The sequence below is a fragment of the Phasianus colchicus genome, chromosome 19 (genome assembly GCF_987193195.1).
Source record: "Phasianus colchicus chromosome 19, bPhaCol1.hap1.1, whole genome shotgun sequence".
Classification (NCBI taxonomy): domain Eukaryota; kingdom Metazoa; phylum Chordata; class Aves; order Galliformes; family Phasianidae; genus Phasianus; species Phasianus colchicus.
Genome location: NC_143454.1, coordinates 12,428,779 through 12,448,080, shown reverse-complemented (window position 1 = coordinate 12,448,080; position 19,302 = coordinate 12,428,779). Strand labels below are relative to the sequence as shown.

General features: G+C 38.9%; 1 long non-coding RNA gene across 1 annotated transcript; it reads left to right on the top strand.

The window, feature by feature from the left end:
- The first annotated feature begins 12,158 nt into the window (after positions 1 to 12,158).
- On the top strand, positions 12,159 to 17,527 carry LOC149915477 (uncharacterized). Its single transcript, XR_016459001.1, has 3 exons — positions 12,159 to 12,410; positions 16,688 to 16,793; positions 16,894 to 17,527. It is a non-coding gene; the product is annotated as an uncharacterized LOC149915477 (long non-coding RNA).
- The last annotated feature ends 1,775 nt before the right edge of the window (positions 17,528 to 19,302 follow it).

The window sequence follows — 19,302 nt, the reverse complement described above, 5'->3', positions numbered from 1 at the left end:
TGTCCTTGATTTCATTATTCTGTCCAGAGAAAAATGGTCTCTTCTCTTCCTCCTTTTCACACCATGAAAAGATTTTTCAGTCACCTCATTAGCAGGGTATAAAAGGTTTATTTATATTTTTAGGATTTCTTCATGAATGTCAGCTGCGACTGCACAGGAATTAGTCATAAAATAAAAGGTGATATTGGATGATTTTTGATTATTGCCTTCAGCAGTTAGTTTATAAACAATTTAGCATCTATATAGCTGTACTTAGTAAGACAAACTGCTAAGTCACAATTGTTATTGAAGTTGAAGTAATTACTGTGTAATAGCAGAACTAGCAGAACTAACTCTTCACACTCAATGCATTGCAGATACAGGAACAAAGACATTAATTTTAATTTCCCCTATGAGAAAAAACATAATGCACATCACATTGTATTTGTGCCATTAGTGCTGGTTGTACCTCACTACCTGGGCTGTTATTAATGGAGGCACAGACATTGCTTTTGGACAAAGTGAGACAGCTGTGGAGCACAGGAAGGTGCAGGGTAGCGGAAGGAGCAGCAGACTGTGACCATCATTGTCAGCTGTTCATCTCAGCCAATCTCTTCAGACCAAGCCATGTCTGATCTCTCTCAGCTTGCTGCAGCTTTGCAGCACATTGTGTTTATTTCTCCTATTTAGACACCATTAAGAGCACTAAGAAAATTTTACATCTTGATCATTTAAAAAATAATTTCCATAGATAATGTTTTCCTCTTACTGCCAGTTTTGCCAGGTGGGAGAAATTGCATAAATGTCTTTGTCTCTGTTGTTTAGTCATTGTCTGCACGTTACAGGAGCTCATTTTTCATTTGTATTCAGCACAATGCTTTGAAACTGTATGGCTTTCAAATCCCTTCAAAAATTGGGAATTTGTTGGAAGAATACTGTATGTTTAAACGCTGCATTCAAAGGGAACTACTACTATGACGTTTATAACTGTGGTTACGTGTGTATGACAGGATGTCAAGAATATGCTTCAAAATGTGATACTCTGTACATTTCATTTGGGGACAATGCCACTTGCCTGGTGATCTCTGCAATAACATTCTCATCTCTATCAGAGCAGCAGGTGTTAGTTCACTAGTTAACCATTTTGCTTCTTCATGTAATAAGACTGTTCTCAACCATACAAACATTCTTCAGAGAGAATGTCCGAGAGAATATTTCAATGAATTTTGATCATTTTATCTTTTAATTTTATACCAGCTCTGAATCCACAAAAAATGACAGCTGTTAGAGACCCAGATCTTGGATGCTGCTGCTGAAGGACTATGTAAACATTGGCAACAATGTTTGGTTTTAAAACCATAAAACCAAGTGTTTTCCTAGGCACATCATATACAATTAATATTTCATAAGAAATCAGAATGCCTACTGTCATAAATTTTATTTACAGCCAAAATAATTCAATTTGCTTCCATTGACCCTTGCCGTCACTTCAATAAGATCCAAAAATCTTAGGTTAGAATCAGCAACAAGTAGGTAGAAGAACTAAGCAGCAGTAGTCTGCGAGAAAGCCACTGTTAATATACCAGAGCCATCATAGTTTCCCAAATAAATGTCAGTCAAGCTTGTTAGTAATGTGAAATTAAAACATCTGTTCACCTTTGTCTTTGGTTGTTGTTTTTTTGTTTTGTTTTGTTTTGTTTTGTTTTGTTTTCTCAAATACAACTGTTCTTAGATTTTTAGTCCTTAGATAACCCCAGTTATAGGAGTACTTTTTGTCAAGGTAGAAGAGGTGGAAGTAATACTGCATCTTTTGGGTAGCCCCTGAGAAGTACACAGGTTGGAATTACTCAGTTCAGTTGCAGTCTTAATTTAGCTCTGTTTACTGATGGTGTGTTTGTTTCATTGATATTTTTTGAAGAGTGATATTTTAACCCAGATCACTCAAAAAATTCAGGCTATAGTGCTGTTATATGGGAACAAATGAGGATGAAGCAATGATGGAGCATGAGAGAAAGCATATGAGAAACTTCTCAAGCAAAGCCTACAGCAAGGAAGCTGCAATTTGTGAGTTTATCTTCAGATGCTAGTAATTGGACAGCACCATTATGGGAATGTTCTGAACTCCTATGACACGAACCACAGATGTGAACATGACCTTGATATTTGCTCTGTAGTGAATAAGGGCCACTATACAATCAAATGTCTGTCCACAACCATAACAGCGAAGCAAAAAGAACATGGCTGGCAATGATGAGGCTGGCTAAGTGAGTTGTCTGTCTTGGTCACTGATTTACAACAGCGATAGGGAAACACAGTTATCAGCTGCTCCAACCTCCCATATAACACAAAACACGGGACATCCTGAAAGTCATTACATCGGAATTAGAGTTCATCTTAGTAAGGGCACATAATATCTATTACAGTGTTTGATTTTATCAAAAGAATAAAACTACTTAATGCAGCATCAGAGTCTAGTAATATTCTTAATAACCGTGAAGTCATGTATGTAATGAAATTGTGCATCATTGCTTGAAGACTGGACTTCTTTTCATTCTCAGCAATGGTAGGTAGTGCAGATTTACCTGCTACAGAGCACTGGGGAATTTCTCCGCAAATATTTCTTTTTCTTTTTTCTTTTCTTCCTTTTTTCTTTCTTTTTTTCCCTTTCTTTTCTTTCTTCCTTCTATTTTTTTTATACATCCTTTAATATGCTCTCAAAAGCCTTTCTAATGTGAGTTTTCTCCCAGAGTTATTAATTTTTTTATTACAGATCTTGTTATTTTCAAGGTTCCCAAAGGACCTATTAACAGCAGACTTTTATGGAAAGAAGCATGGTTAAACTGGTGAAAATAACTGTGCACAAGTTATAAGTAAGTAATATAAGCTGCAGCAAGGATGCTCTGTGTTGGCTTAATTTCCAAAATAGCAACAGTTCAGACATGTAATTGCATTTTTTATTACTTTTTTTCATAGCTGACTAGTGTAAAATATGTTACCAGTAATACATAACTAGTAACAACTTTTAAGTTTCTTAAGCCAGCATTAGATTTCTTATCCTATTGGAAAGGAGGGTCACTCAATGCACCCTTCATACTTATGAGGAAAAATATGCTATTTTGAATATATGTTGGATATATATCTCTACTTTTACATTCTCACAACATCAGCATTACCTGAAATCTTTTCTGCAGTAAAAAAGGTAAAGGACTATGAATAATTTATGTCTTTTCATGGTATTATGTGTTTAAAAAGAGATTTTCCACCAAAGGGATTTTATGAAGAGTCAACTTGGCTTGATTTTTAATCTGACTCTTACTATCATGGACATGCAGGTCTTCCAGTCCCTGCCCCTTCCTGACATTTGCAACACTGCATGCTGCTCATTGCAGTGTGGACATACTCCTTGACTGGTGCAAGTCTGGCAACACTGTTCACCTTCAAGTTTCTGGTGTTTCATCAGCATCCCCAGCAGGTCCTGTGCAAACGTATTTTTCTGATCCGAGGATCATGAAGAGCTGTGCTTGTTTGTTCCAGAGCAGCATTTCTCCATTTCTAATCATCTTGAGATAAGCAGTCAGGAGACTGCAGATCAAGGCCGATGGAGCAGAGCAGGGTGTTCCTATTCCCATAGACATAATGGTGAAAGACCAGCAGGTGACAAATGCCTCATTTCTTTCTCTATTTTGTTGTGTCTCTGTTAGCACTGATGGGAGAGCCTTTCTTATGCCTTGGACATTCAGCTAGTACTTACTCTCTGTTCTATGAATTTGCTGGTAAATGCCCTTTAAGATCTGAACTAACCCTGAGATTTAGCTTTGTATCAACCTGCAGTGATCTCTAAGGTCTTGCTTGTTATAAAAAGGAAGACCAGAGCCAGGTGCTTTCCCTAAAGCTTTGGATCAAAAAACAAGATAATATATTTGATCTGAAATTATATAAATATCTTGAGAAGAGAAAGGAAGAAGTGGAAGTGGAATAAGGTTAATTTAACAACTTTGTGGTTATCCAACCAAAATTTGGCAGCAATGAACTTCACCATCACCAACTGAAAACCCAGCAGATGTGTATGGTACATAGAATATCTGTGAAATGAGAACAGTCCCACAACATCCAGTTTGTTTTCTTCCTGCACCCAGATTGTAGCCCTGAGACTGATGAATATTTTGATAGAAAAGCATTTACTCTGTACTGTAAAAAGCAGACACAAGATGTTGCCCTAACGGTTATATTTCCAAGTACCTGGAAAGATAGAAATTCTCTTATCATTTGAACTAGATTCAGTTTGAGGTATTATTTTAAAATTCCCTCTAAAGCTCTCATAATTTTCTGCTCCAACACTGCAGTCTGCTTTTCTAGACTTCCTCCCTCTGTGAGAACATCAAAGATCACTTACATCTGAGATCTCTATTCATCCTGCTGGCTGACTTTTCTGCTTAGAATGCAAGCATCTTGTCTCTTTTTCACAGTTTATAGCACCTTACTGCCATATCTCACTATTTGGGTTCCAAAGCTACATTCAATCACTATCCACACTTACCCAATATTTAAAAAGCCTTTCAAATAAAGATGTTTTCCCCACACTTTCTGGGCTGTAAGCACCTACTGATGTCTCATGTTCAGCTTTTCATCCACCAGTCCACCAGGTCCTTCTCCACAGTGCTTTTCTATATCCACTCATTGCCCAGACTGCATTCATGTTTGGGACTACCCAAGCCTAGGTGCAGGACACTGCACTTGGCATTATACTGAACTGCATAATATTTGCATGGTCCCATCTCAAAAAATGTGGTTTAAATGATGCAGTTTGAGTCAACGCTGTTTTTTAAAGGATATAAAATTCAGCAAAAAGCTTTAAAAAGAGATATCTTTGACACAATATCAGTGTTAGGGGAGAGTAAAATCATCTTTGAACTTTCTGCCAACTGCTAGTTGCTTCCTGAAGTTTTATAGCATTAGCTTTCTCTATCTGTCACATCTTGTTTTACTTGCATCAGAGGGTATAATTATATTCGTACAAACTTTAACTTATTTTAAAAGTTGAAAGCAGCCCCTGATTTATGCTCCCTACAAGGCAATTCTTTCTCTCCTGAATGTAATATGTCACAAACAAGTGAGGCTGCAACATTGCTGCTATCACTTTTCCTCCTCCATGCATGCCTTCGGGATACTGCAGATACATTAAGCAGTGACAGCAAGCTCTGGCTTCTTCCCCCTCGAGTTCAGTGCTCAGATTCAAGTTGTCAGTGTCTTCACAGTAGAATCTCTAAGCAGTTACTTCTCAGAAATGCTGAAACATGTTTCTGAAGACCCAAACATGTCTAGTCTTCTGTGCGCACAGGAAACTCCTCCAGGAGGATGGAAGGACCCACAAGGGTAGCTAGTTATTCCCTCTCATTAGCAGAGATGTGAAGAGAATGAACAAGTACAAGGTTTTGCTGATGTATACGGACAGAATCTTAGAGAAACAGCAGTCTAACTGGCACTGAGGAAAAGTACTGTTCCATCCATGAATCTGTGCATTATTAAGACTGTTCTTTAATAAACCCTAGATGGCTGTTTATTTGGGTATCCACATACCCCTCCCTGCAACTTCTGGAGGTGAAGAGTGCCTTTTTTCAGGAAGGTGACACCAGCAGTGTTGAGGAGACATCCAACACCAGTCTCAGTTGGACTGTGCTAATACTGGCACAGGTATTCAAGCCAGAGAAGTAAGGAAATTGGGTGCCTATCTTATGTAGATCTGTAGGAGTGGGCTGTGCTGCTGCAGGGAGGCTGGCTGTGCCACTGGGGTGCAGGGAATGGCAGAGCTGGAGGTGGGTCAGTTTAGAAACTAGTGGGAGGTGAGTGCTGGTGGGAGTGACTGTGCAAAAGTGCTGAAGGAGGTGAGAAACAGCAATGTGAGTACAAGGACACTGAAGATTGAATTCTTAAAGTGCTAGGAAAGGGGTAAGGCACGGGGACTTCACAAATACCTGTGTCTGTATCCTGTATGCTTTTGAGTAAAGGACATCTTTGTCTGATCTGTAACTTCACTCATAACATTTCTAAAAGGAATTTTGAGCAAGGAAGATCTTCTGAGATAGCAGTGTATACCGCCTGTGATCCCATTTCAAAGTCATTGGTGTGAACAATTTTGCCTCCAAACTGCTGAATCTTCCTGCATTATCCCTTACTTTCATAGTTTTTCTCCACATCCCATCAAAATGCTGATAACTGACTAGAAAGATATAGCTTTTGGCTATAAAACTACAGTAAAGATTTATAGCCTACGATGCTTCTCCTTAGGGTCATTCAGGAAGAGTGGAGTGACGCTGTCTACTTTTCATATATATATTCTGACAACTTTACATTAACCCTGCTACTTATTGTCTCTTAAAATACCTTTAAAAATAACTTTCTTAAAACTCTTAGTGATATCAGCAAACATCAAGCCAGCTTTCAATGGCTGAGCAAGGATTCACCTGAGGTTGGCTTGTTTGTAAGAAACAAACAGAAAGGAAACAAAATGAATGCCTAGAAAAAGTACGAGCCTATGCACAAATGATGTATGGATTTGTGCTTGAATGATATGAATTATGATATGAATTAGGTTTTTATGCATCAGTAGAAACAACTCTAACCTCGAAACCATTCCAATGGCAGCCTGTGGAAATGCTGGTCTTTTTGACTTTTTGCTTCTTTTTATTTCACATAGTTACCACAGTGTTTGTGACCTAATCACCTCTCAGGACGTTCAAGTGGAAATGATAGTAAAGATGGAGTTCAAAACCCGACCAAGATGAAGGAATCCTTGGATATTTGTCACACAGGAATAAAAGGAAGTCTCTTGTTCTGAGGTGTACAGTGAAACGCATGAGACAAGGAGTTAAAGTGCAGCAGGTGGAGCAGGACTGAACAGGAATCAAGGATAGGAAAAACAATAGGATTAAGCCAAAGTCAGCTGAAACCTAGATCAATCCAAATAACTTCTTTCAAATATGGGTAAGGATCCAAGTACTTAACTGGGATCTATGAGAGTGTCCTGCAGCAAAATTTACAATTGTCTCCCTAGTTCAGAGCTTTAGCCACAGAGCTTCAATCACAGTCTATGCATGTGTATATGTGTTCACTGGATAGCAGTTAGAGCTTTCCCCACCAGAGAAGAAATAAGGAGACTATTTCCAGCTTAATTTCAAAGACAGATTTTCACATGCTGCCCTCCTAGAGAGAATCTTCCAAAATCTCAGTAGTAGGCATCTCCAAATTGCATGGCTCACTGGCTTGATCTATATTTCAGATGCTTCTGCCTTCTTTTTTCCTTATTTGATATCCCTGTTTGGCATTTGAAGGACAGCAGGTACCGTGCTTTATGAGTTAGAAACATGCCTAGCACCTGTTCTCTGACACTCACAGTATCTTGCAGTGCAGCGTCACTTCTCTGCCTCTGCTGATGTTCATTCCCACAGAAATATCCACAGAAAGTGTGTCTGTCTGCAGCAGTAGCATAAAGTTTAAATATATTGGTTAACAAAGTAAACCTCAGAAGGATTAAACCGCAGAGGGTTTGCTAAATCTTTTGAAGAACTTGGAACAATTGGTAAAAATTACATGATTTATCCTGTGCATCAGCTTTCCCTTCCTTTATTTCCTATTAAGCCACAGAATGTGACAAGTTTGATAAAGGTATGATCTTGTCTGTGATTTATTCTGTGCATATACAGAAGTGAACATGTGGTTTCTTGAGGGTACACTTAGCAGTCAGTTAACCATTACAAGGAAATTTTGCTGGTTGTCATAGAATGCCATGTGAGCAAACACCCTACCACTGGGCAACAAGTCCAAAAAGCCAGGCTGGACACACCTGTGTTATATTTACCCATTATCTTTGCATAAGTGTCTGTTGAACGAATAATAGGCCGTGTGAGAAGGATGGCCAAAATAAGCCATGTTTACTTCTGCTTAGCAGTCTGCTTCAGTTTTCAAAAAGAAAGCAGCACAAGATCTACATCAACCATCACCCTTGAATTTCTGAGCCCTGCTGGCCTCAAATTTTTAAGTATCTTCCCAAGCAAAAATTCCATCTGAAATCTCATTTCTGCTTTCAGCTAATTGTTTTCCTAGCAGTGTCCCAGACCCTCCATGAACACAGAGATTTCTGAGGAAACGTGGGTCACAGGAAGTTGAAAGATGAGCAGGCCTCCATGCTCGGTGCCCAGCTAGCGAGGCTGAGGAATTTACAGCCCTTCGATTGCTCACACTTTATTTCTCTCTCCTGTTGTTGTTGCTGTGCAGTCATGTGAGCCTTCTGTGTTGTGTCAGCCAGATACCTTGGACAAAGAGGAAAGTACTTTCCAGTGCCTTGTTCATTGCTATTATTCAGAATTTCCTATCTCTGAACTTGGGGAATATTTCAGATCCCTTACAGGGTGTATTGATGTCATGAGTTCAAGTGCTGTGACTGCAGCAAGCGGGGATTTGTTCCTGTGGGTGGGGGGGGGGCAGAGGTGTGTGCGGCTGCCATCCATCCTAGAGGGAGGCATAAACCAGAGCGGGTTCACTCTGCAGTGTGTGCTTTAGTGCTCACAGCTGACCTCTGGACAAGGAGGGGGAAGGGGACTGACAGCCCTTCACTCTGTGACTCTGTTGTCTTTCGACAATGCTCATTTCTGCATTACTCATAAACAAATGTATCTGAAACACCACAGTTTATATCCACTTACAATTCTGAATACCTTTCCATTTATCTAAAGCTTGCTGAGGTGAGTTCCTATAAGGGAAGACTTATTTCATTTCCATGAAATGTTTATATTTTCTGGGAAGTTTCTCTCTCACCTCTTTAAATTTTACTGCAGTTGGCGTGCAGCCTGCAGCAGGGTCCTCCCAAGGAAGCTGGTGAGGCAGTGAGGTTCAAGAGGGACTATAAATTTCAAACTCTCTGGGTTAGAATAATTTAAGTGCACTAAGTTCTTAACCTTCAAGGATCAATACTGAGTCCTTTTTTTTTTTTCTAGTAGTACTGTAAAATTCGATCTAAGAAAAAGCAGCAAAAAACAAACCCTGCCCCCCAACCCTCAAACCAAAGTAAATAAAGATTGCATGTGAACAGGGGATTGGTTCTGAACTACATTTCTGGAGTTTCAAATTATATTGTCAAAAGGACGTCTGTTTTGGCTGCTCATGAGAATAACCATCGCAGGAAGATTTTCTTTACAAAAATATAAAGACCAATGAGCTGATACTCATTCTTGCAAAATGAACGTAGTTCTCTTTCTCCATCTAATTTTTTTATTTAAATCCCAGAAGGGATTTGGCCTTTTCAGTGATGATTTTTGGAATGGATTAGGGCTGCTAGATATGATATGTCCCAGTGGGTGATATACAGACCCCTTTTCCATATTTCACCCTGCTGCAATTATAATTTTGCACTAGTTTCCTGAGTGTCCAACATAATATCAAGCATATATATGCAGTCTTTAAATCTTACACAGCATTTGTATTAAAAAAGGCACTGATTAACCTATTGTCTTATAGAATATTAATAAATTATCTCAATGAAATCTGTAGTTATATATTTAGGCATCCATCTTTGTTTCGGGAAAAACTAACGCCTTCAACTGTGGCTTATAAAATTCCAAAGTAGCTACACAAAAAAATCCAGTAGAAGATCTCAGGTGTTTTTTTACCTACCAGTCATGTAAGATAAAATACAAATTTAAATACCATTATCTTTTTGCCAGGACTTCAGGTTAGTATTTCCTATAATTTTCTTAGTGATATCACAGCCACTTAAACCAGCATTGAAAATCTTTAAAATTTTGCAGAATGTATGAGATTATCAATTGAATATGGATACTATGGGACCCAGAGGTCAACATTTAACAAGTTAGTGCAGCAGAAGCTGTTCTATAGAATTTAAATTTTTATTCAACCTCTAACTCTACATGTTGTCTTCAACAGTAATTTTCAGCCTGAAACAGTTCCACTCCACGACACACCTACAGACACCAAGAATAACACTCATCTTTTAGGCTTACTAAAGGCAAAGTTACTTCATGGAAGATATTACTGGCCACAACTACGTCAGCTGTGATGTGGCTGAGAGTAATGTCACTGACAGAATGCAGTGCTTGCAGGAAGAACTCACAGCTGCCTATGGTGGGAGGACACTGCTGAGCAGCCTGATGCTGGATCCCAGTTTCCAAGAGAAATAACAGAATATTGAAAGTCTTTATACATGTCACATTTTTACTAGTAATTAAGCACTTCTCTGCACTGAAATTCATTTTTATCTATTGTTGAATAGTTAGCATAGTCCTAGGCCCAATTCTGTATTAGGACAGATAGCATTCTCCATCTAATTCCCAGACTTCATCTGGTTGGGAACCTTTCCCACTACTTTTCCATGTGGCCAACATTTCTGCAGCCTAATATGAAAAAAGGTGCTGTGCCAGCTGTCCTCAGCACCAGGGTCACTGTTGTTTTGCTGATGCATGAATGGTCTTCCTGTCTAGCATATTTACTCCAGCTCACTTGGGCCCTTGTTCAGTTGGTTTCATGTCTGGCACCACTAGGAAGCACATGATCAACCAAATTTATCTATGAAAATTCAAAGTATTGCCAGAAATGTGCAAGAACAGAAGTCTGGCTGGCTTGGAGTGTTGTCACAGGCAGGGTACCAGGCTGGGAAAGCATTAGCATGCTCTACAATAATTTGATTCAGAATTACAGAATGGTTGAGGTTGGAAGGGAACTCTGGAGGCCATTTAGTCCAACACCAGCTCAGGCAGGGCTCCCACAGCAGGCGTTCTCAACAGATGATGGTCACTTTTCCCAGTTTTCTGATCACTTACAGGTATATTCAGCAGCACTGCTCCTTCCCCACATCTTTGTGATAGTTGACCATTTAGGACCTTTGTTTCTTATATAATTGGCTGATTGAGCCCCTAAGAACAATCTTTGTCTCTTCTGGTGAAATCATCTTGAAAAACCAAGTTTACTCTCAGAATCATCTTGTCACACATATTCTAGCTAAAGCTGACAGATTTATCTGGTATATCCCCCTGCAACAAAAGAAACCAGTATGATTAGATTTAGCTGTTTTCTTGTAGTCTTATTCCACACATTTTCTGCCAGTTCAACAGTGAGAAAAAATGATGAATTTATATTCAGAAATTCCACTTTGACCTATGAATGGACTTTGTGAGGATCAAAAAATAGCGGAGATACAACAGAGTTAATGTATCTAGTCATATCATCAGCAGATGACACTGTTCCCATCTGCCATTAGCCAGCTAAAACCGACAGGGACCAGGCACCAGTCATAAGATTCCCAGTTGCTCCTCAGTGCACATGCAGCCACTACCTCCATGTTTCATCCACAAAAAAACACCCTAAACCTGTTCTAGCTAAGCACGTTCAAGCTTGCCACAGGCTTTTCTATAGATGACTGACAGCATACAAGGGTGAAGGTTCATAAAACTGTAGCCTGCTGTTCTGCAGGAGTATGGCAGGAGCCAAAGCAGAGATCCATGCTAATGTAATTTGTCCTCCCATAGCTTTCAAGATAAGAAGAGAAATGTGGTATTGATTTGCCTAGTAAAAGGGACACCCTCAAACATGCGGAATCCATCTCTGCTTGTCACTCAGTGCTGCTCTGCCTTTTGGACAAGGCTGCTTGTATGTGTGAAGTTATTAAGCAAAAACATATTGCCAAGCCTGATGATTAGAGCCAGCTTCAGAAAGGCAGGTATTACACCAATTCAAAGAGCATGCAAAAGACTAAATGGCACTTAGCAGTAATCTGCAAATCAGGCTGCAGGAATGTATACAGGTACCTCAGTCTAGAGACATATTTCTACTCCTTGACATAAATCTCATGAGATGCTTTAATTAATAATTAATACAAGTTGCTTCTAATTTATATTTTTTAATCTGACAAAACTAAGGAACAATATGCTTTTGAGATCATGCAACTTAGAAAAGTTTACAGAATGAAAAGCTTAAGAAACTCATCCACAGCTAATCACATGGAAAAAGAGAATAGTCATTGGCTATTGCTTTATAAATATCTAAGTTTTCAGGTGTATCTAGTAAATAATTAAGGATGATAACAGTTCCTCCCAGGGCCTAAGTTCCAGCATTTAAAATCTGAGCAGTGTGGAATGGATATTTGCCCTTGGTTGACATTAAGTGGGATGAGATCTGAAAATGCATCTGGGTGTAAGGCTAAATTAGGTTGCGTGTACGGCAAAGTGACTTTGTGTTCTAGTCATCATTCCTCCCTCTTTTTCCTGCCTGTTTCCATCAAGCCATTTAACAAAGAGCTGGAAAGAAGCAGGTCTCTCTGTGGACTTATCAGGAAGCTTATGCATCAAATACTCAAAGCAAATGCTAAGCAAGGAGGCAGTGTTGACTGAACAGCCACAGTAAGCACAGTAGGGAAAAACCTGCAGGTAAGGAGAAGCAAGTGCTGCATTAGTAGGGGAAGCGAGAAACAAATGAGAGTATCCTGGCACTGCTCACATGAATGAATTACAGTAACTGGATCATGGTTTTACAATTTTTGTTATTGGTATTCTACATCATCATATCATGTAGTGCACAGGGAGTCTCAGAAGAGATGTATACAGCTCCCAAAAAGCTTTGTTGTTCTGTTTTCATTTTCTGATTGGTGGGAAAGGTAAAACAGACTGGATGTCATGAGTCAATCTCTTTTTTCTCTCTGGTGGATCAGAGTAAGATTCTCAGTTTTCAGAAAGTATCTCTCATTTATTTGATTTATAAACTTCAATCCCAATTAACTCGTATAGTATTCTGCTATTATAACTAGTAAAATAATTTTCCTCTTCAGATCATTGCTGCTGGTTTGTTTTTGTTTTTTTAATTTCTCTCTCTATTCCCTTTCCCCCCAACGTTTTTTGGCTGGTGGGCCTGATAGTGTCAGATAGATCTAGAGATAACCACAACAAACTAATATGAGATGCAGTCAGTGATAAGGTAAAGGGCAAATTTGTTATTAATGCTGATCCCCCTAGATTATAAGAAACACTGTCAACTACCTCAGATTTCTTTCTTTATGAGAAAATGTGGGTATTCCTGATGGTTAATGTGAAATGGGTTTTTATTCTGGGGAAGTCTAATCTGTATGTCAACCCTAACCAGTTGCTAAAGGCTAGGCAGGAGATTCTAGAGCAGTAGGAGCCTTATTGTTCTGCTATGATGGTACTATATTCTGTGTGAATAAGGTAAAAACATGGGCAGAACACTTAGGTGTGCTGTTTGGTTTGGTACCATCTGTCATTTTTTTCAGGAAAACAGAATGTGATAAACATGCCCAATGCGAGAGATATCAAACATCATCTCAAGTGGAAATTAGTAATTTTTTTTCTCTGTGCTTGGCATTGCAGCTTAGGCTGGATACTTTATTCTGGTATCTAAGCTCAAGGACTGGATATACCAAAAGAGTGTCAGAGAAAATTACTGAGGTATGGAAAGTGTGAAAACATTCTGATAAATGTTTTAAATTTCTGTCAAAACAGCAGTGATCTCAGTGCCACAGCTGCCCAGCAGGTTTGCTTCTCTCCTGGCAGGCTCCTACAGCCTCAGGGCCAATCCTTCTGCTGAGCTCCATAGCAGTAGAATCTCACTGCAGCTCTTTCAACAATGAAGAGGACTTCCCTGATATTTTTCAACTGAACATAGTATTTATAAGAGGCTTAACTGGGGACTTCTTGGATATTCCTCATTTTCCTTTGTCTCTTGCAGCTATCCTCTCTTGACCACGCAAAGCAAGTGGTCTTGGCACTTGCTTTAAATGATTCTTCAGTTAGAAAAGTTGTAGTTCAAATAATTAATTACAGATTATGGTCGTGGTAGCCACTGGGGAAAAAAAGATATTTTAATCTTTTTCTTTCTAAATTTTCTAGGATAATTAACAACAGTGGTGCTTGTAGAGACTTTGTTTTCTGTGAATTTTTCTTGAGACTTTCTAGAGAAAAGGAGAGAAAAGGATGCAGAGGAAATATTACTGTGAGAAAGGTTATTCCTAAGCTGAATGTTTTTAGCACTTGATGGGAGGCCAAACATTCTTGGATAAGCAACAACTTAAACGATTTTTTTCACACGAATAGAAAAATTTTCCTTTACAGTGGCAAATAATACATAAGTTCCATAGCAAGATGCAGGGCCTTATTTCAGGTTAACCCCTGCTGTGTTGTCAAAAATAACAGAGTGAACAACGCAAACAATAAATAATGATAGAATCAAGAAGTATGGAAGCCCTTTTTTCTATAACAATATATATATTCTAGTGAAAAACTGATATCATAGATGTAAGGGGCACCAATATGCCCCTGAGGCTGCTCCTCTGATTCCATGTTTTAGAGACTAGGTCTTTTATTCCTAAAATCAGCAGATGTATGGCTTACAACTGATCCCAGCATGGAATGCATCAGAAGAAGCTTGTCTATTATAAGTGGCGTACAAAAAAGAGGAAATAGTGCTTGTATCCTTTGTAGCATTTTTACGGAAAGAAAAAAAAAAGATTTAGAAGATTTTTTTTTTTTTTTCTGGATTCTGTGTATTGCTCAAGATGAGGTTTCTGGAATATTAGGAAAACTGAAGACTTATCATTCCTTTATTTCTGTGAGGTGGGGCTTGGGAGGGAACAAACGATGTGTAGTGGAAATACTTGGAAATCTGATCATACAGTAAGAAATCTAGAAGATATTTGCAACTGTTCTCTGGGATTTTGACTCGATATTCCTCCTCATACAGAACTTTAAAGGCTTTACTAACAGGCTTTACTTATGATTTTTAAAATAATATACCTAAGTTGCTGTGGAAAGTATTTTTAAGGTATTTTTTTAAGATTTCTTTTAAAACAATCCTCAGTCTTTATCTTTTCATTAAGATATTTTTTATTTGCTTGGTGTGACAGCACAGTACACTAAGTAAGAACAGAAGCCTTCTTATGTCCTTAGAAGCATCCTTACGTCCAAACTCTATATTTGCCATTTCAAATTGCAGTCTCTACTATCTACTGATGCTTATTTACACCTCAACTTTCCTGTTTTTTTTGGGGGGGCGAATATTTCAGGAAAACATTTTGGAACTGCTCAAAGTAGACACTGATTAATTTGGGGGATGCCAAATGAAGGGGGATCCATATATGCATGTGTTTAATTAAAACACCACCTGCATATGTGTCACGTCTCAGTTGCAGTATCATGTGGGAACTCTGATTACTACTGTTGAATGACTGTTCTGTAATGAGCCACCAAAGCATAAGGCAGAGCACAGGGCTAATATTTTCTTGTTTTCTTGTCTCTCATTTTCCTTTTCCTGGATCCAGCTGCCTTCTCTGGCCTCCGCACAAAACCAGCTTTGCACACGGAAACTCAGCACTCCAGTTGTTTGCCTTGATAATTTTGATAATTTCTGCATGGAATTCCTGCAAGACAAAAAAAAAAAAAAGGGGGGGGGGAGGGGGGAGGATTTGAAGGCTAAGGAAGACATGCTGTTGTGTATCAAATGAATGAACGTATGCATTCAGCATAACTGTATTCAGGTTTGATAGAGGACAGGTGCAATGGTTACTGGTAGCTTACATACCTTTGCAGAAAAATTTGGAGCAGTGTTCTGCACTTAATAGTAAGTATGTGAATTTTTAAAGAATGGAGTTGTATTTTTGAAGCTGTTTCTTGATCTCCATTTTCTTATGGAGTAGTCAAACCATTCTTAAAATCTGTACGTTACCGGATCACACAACTTGCTTGGAGAGTGCTTCCTGTGTCCAAGAGAAATTCTCTCTTTACTGGTGTTTTTGTTCTGTTTTGTTCCCAAATACGCACTGCAATTTACAGAGCTATACTGTTTTAAGGAATTTCATGGTGTGGAAGGGAGAAGACAATGGAAAGATTGGCTCCTAAGTTATGGAAGAGTCTGATCTCAGTTACCTGAAACCAAACACAACAGGACTGCAGCAGGAAAAGGGAGGGAGTGTTCATTTCTTCCCTGGAATGGAATGATGTCTCAGACTAACATTTGGCTAAGAAGCTTTATTATTGTTGGTATGATTTCAGAATTATAAGGAAAAGGTTCTAAGTGCTGATGGGGAGGACTTGCACTCTTGCTTCATGGTGTTTAGGATTTTAAAATAATCCCTTGAAAAAGAGCACAATTGGAATCACAGTTGAAATTGTTGATTTTTCTCCCTGCAAATTCTACAGAGAAACTTCATAAAAGGGGGGAAATCATCTGTGTGGCCTTGAAACCTTATATAATGCTTCTGTGTTGGGACAATAAAAAATATCCTAACTGTTATTTTGTCTGAGCTCAAGTCTTGAAGGGGACATTGGACTGAGTAGGAAAAAAGTTCTACGGTTACGGCTCTTATAATTCTGAGAGCTTTCTCTCAAATACCTCCTACTTTCAAGCTCTGTCTCCAAACACTCAAACTGTGGAAGTGATAACCTGCAGACTTGGCAGTGTACATGACATTTTACTAAGGGAGCTTACACAAATATTATCTCAAGTGAAATGAGGGTTTAATTCTATTATCTGTGGCTTTTCTTTCCCTGGGGTCAAAAGTACAGAAAGTGGTCATGTTGTCTTTATAGCCCAAGAAACAAAAGACCTGTTTTTAAACCAAATAATTAGTCATCCAGAACTAATGTCCCACAGCACTAACCACTGAGGGGGCTTTAGAGTGATCTGAATCATTTTGCAGTTCTCCAGGGCCATCACTTCAGAAGTGCTGGAAGAATGCATTGCGGGGAATTCTCTTGAGATGGGTGACACTATAGTTAAGGAAACAGAGAACGGAGACCCTACAGGTAATGCCAATAAATTCTAGGATACCCTTTTCCTTGAAAAGTGCTGTTCCTTGTTTTTCACTAATTCCATTCCCTGTTGCTTTGTCTTGATGTTGTACAGGTCATAGATGTATGGCTGTACTTGGCACACCCTGAGGGTAGCTAACAGCCTCCTGTGGAGAACAAAGAACAGATCCAGGGTGATGCTGGTAGAGTTCCAAATGTAAATAGTCTGTGGGCTAGCATCCTTCAAGACATTTTAATGCTGGAACTCTGATCAGGCAGTAGCAGTTTTGGAAATAGAAACCTTCCATCCCAGCACCCTGAACATGGATTCACATAGATGTGCTCTTGGCTTTGACTAATCACACTTCAAGATTCTTGTGCAAAACAGATGTGCAATACTCCGTTTTCTGCTTTAAGCAGAATGAGTTATTGACTCAGATTTGAGAATTCTGCAATCTGCAAGAGACTGGAAAACACTGAAAGTTTTTCAGGTGTGGAGTTAAAATCTCAGTAACTCCCATACTTGAATCCAACCTCCTCCACTTGTGCCAAAGTTGCAGACACCATGTTTGTCACAGTCTAGATAAAAGTTGTATGAAGCATATTGAGAGGCAGCAAAGTGCTGGAGCAACATGCTTACTATCCGCTCTGGTCCAGTGCTGCCATGTGACTTCTTTGTAGGCAATGAGTGCTGAAAGAAGTAATGACAAGCTCTTTCTGGCCAGGATTTTGGCAGTGGAGCAAGTCAGATGTTGTCCATGAGAGCTTTTGGAAATTGTATGACCTGAGGAATTAACTGGGATGGAAACCTGTATCACACATCTATTAGCTTTGCCTTTGTTGTCAGGGGACATTGTAGAAGAGAGGTGCGAACTGTATTTTTAAACATAATGGAAATCTTGAAAGTATTGCCTTGACGCAAGGATTTAGGGATTTAAGAACTTTCTGCAATACATGCTCCAAGCCAACTTTTTACCTACTCATTGATTTGCAAGCAGTGCCCACAGCACTGATTATTAGTGCGATCCTCTGCAATGCAGATTCAATACTTGCACTGTACAAAAGCCATCACCTAAAGTGAGACCCACAAGGAGATATGTCTTAGCCCACCTGTCCATCTTCCAAGAGTACATGCTGTAATCTGCCAGAGCTGCTGCAGTGCGACAGTAGTTCTCTTTGCTACTGTCCTCTGCTGACATTGATAGTTTAACCTCTAAGTTACTATTTGTCTATTGTGTTTGGGGTTTTCTTTTAGTCCATTCCAGTCACTGCCTTCCCTGTATTCATCTGCACGAATGACTGCATATAATTAGCCAAGAAGTTTTACAACTACTTTACATGCCATAGTGATTGAGACCAACTCAGCTCATATAATTTGTCGAGTTAAAAACTGCAGATCTCTTTCAAGATTTTTAGACCCTTTCTAGTTTCTGAAGTCATCTCAGACCTTTTTTTCAGGCTATTTTTCCCCAACACTGCATCAGGAGCTCTGAAGTAATGCAAAAATATTTGTTTTAATGATGAAGAGACTGAAAAAATGTGTTTAATTTACAGAACGTGCTAGAATAGCAGAATATGATGATATCATTATGGTATTAACAAATGAAGTAGTCCTTCACCTTAAAAGTACTACACAGACTTTGTTTGTTCAGATGGCACACTGTCCTTTTAGTCTAAATCTATTACTCAAATTTTCCACATAACAACTTCCCCAAGATGCCTTTGAAAATTTCTAACAACAACATGTGCTTAATACTTTAATATAAGTGGGTTTGATTCAATACAGATTGTTCAGAAGCACCAAGTGTCTGTGGATGTATCTTGGGTTGTATCTAAATCTGTACTTCCGTGCATATTTGTGTGTCTGAAAGCAATCCCAAGCCACACAGTCTGTGAAACAGCACAGTGAGCTTAGTAGAAATATGAACCATGTGAACTGTGATGACATTAAACCACAGATCTTCCTTTTGTCTGTTTTGATAGCCCTCGATCCTTCAAGGACATGGAAGTATTTTTTGGTCCAACAACTGAAAAACAAGGACACTTTCTGGAAAGAAAAGCATTCAACTTAAATCCACCCTTCTATATTTTTGTTTTCAGACGCTATCTGTCAGTCTAGCTTTTGAAATTAACACAAATACCCATGAGAAATACAATCCTGCTCAAGGCTGTGAATCAAATACATTGCAGCCAATAAATACTTGCCCTTTGACTTCCAAATGATGTTTAATCTCTGAAGCAGGTACAGTAACCTTGGATAATCTGCTCATCAGATTTTTAGGTTAAAAAAGTGGATGTACTACTTTCCTCTAGATTCCATTGTTCTGTAGTAGCAGTAGGAACACAATATCATCAGTTCAAAAAATAACAGAGAACTGCCTACTAAACAACCATTTCAAAATTAATTTGAAAATTTTAAAGTGACACAACTTACATCTGTTCCCTTTGCAGGTTTCCAGCTGAAATATTGCTCAGAAGAGAGAGGATGGAATGTCACTACAAATTCTGATCTATAATTGGGGCT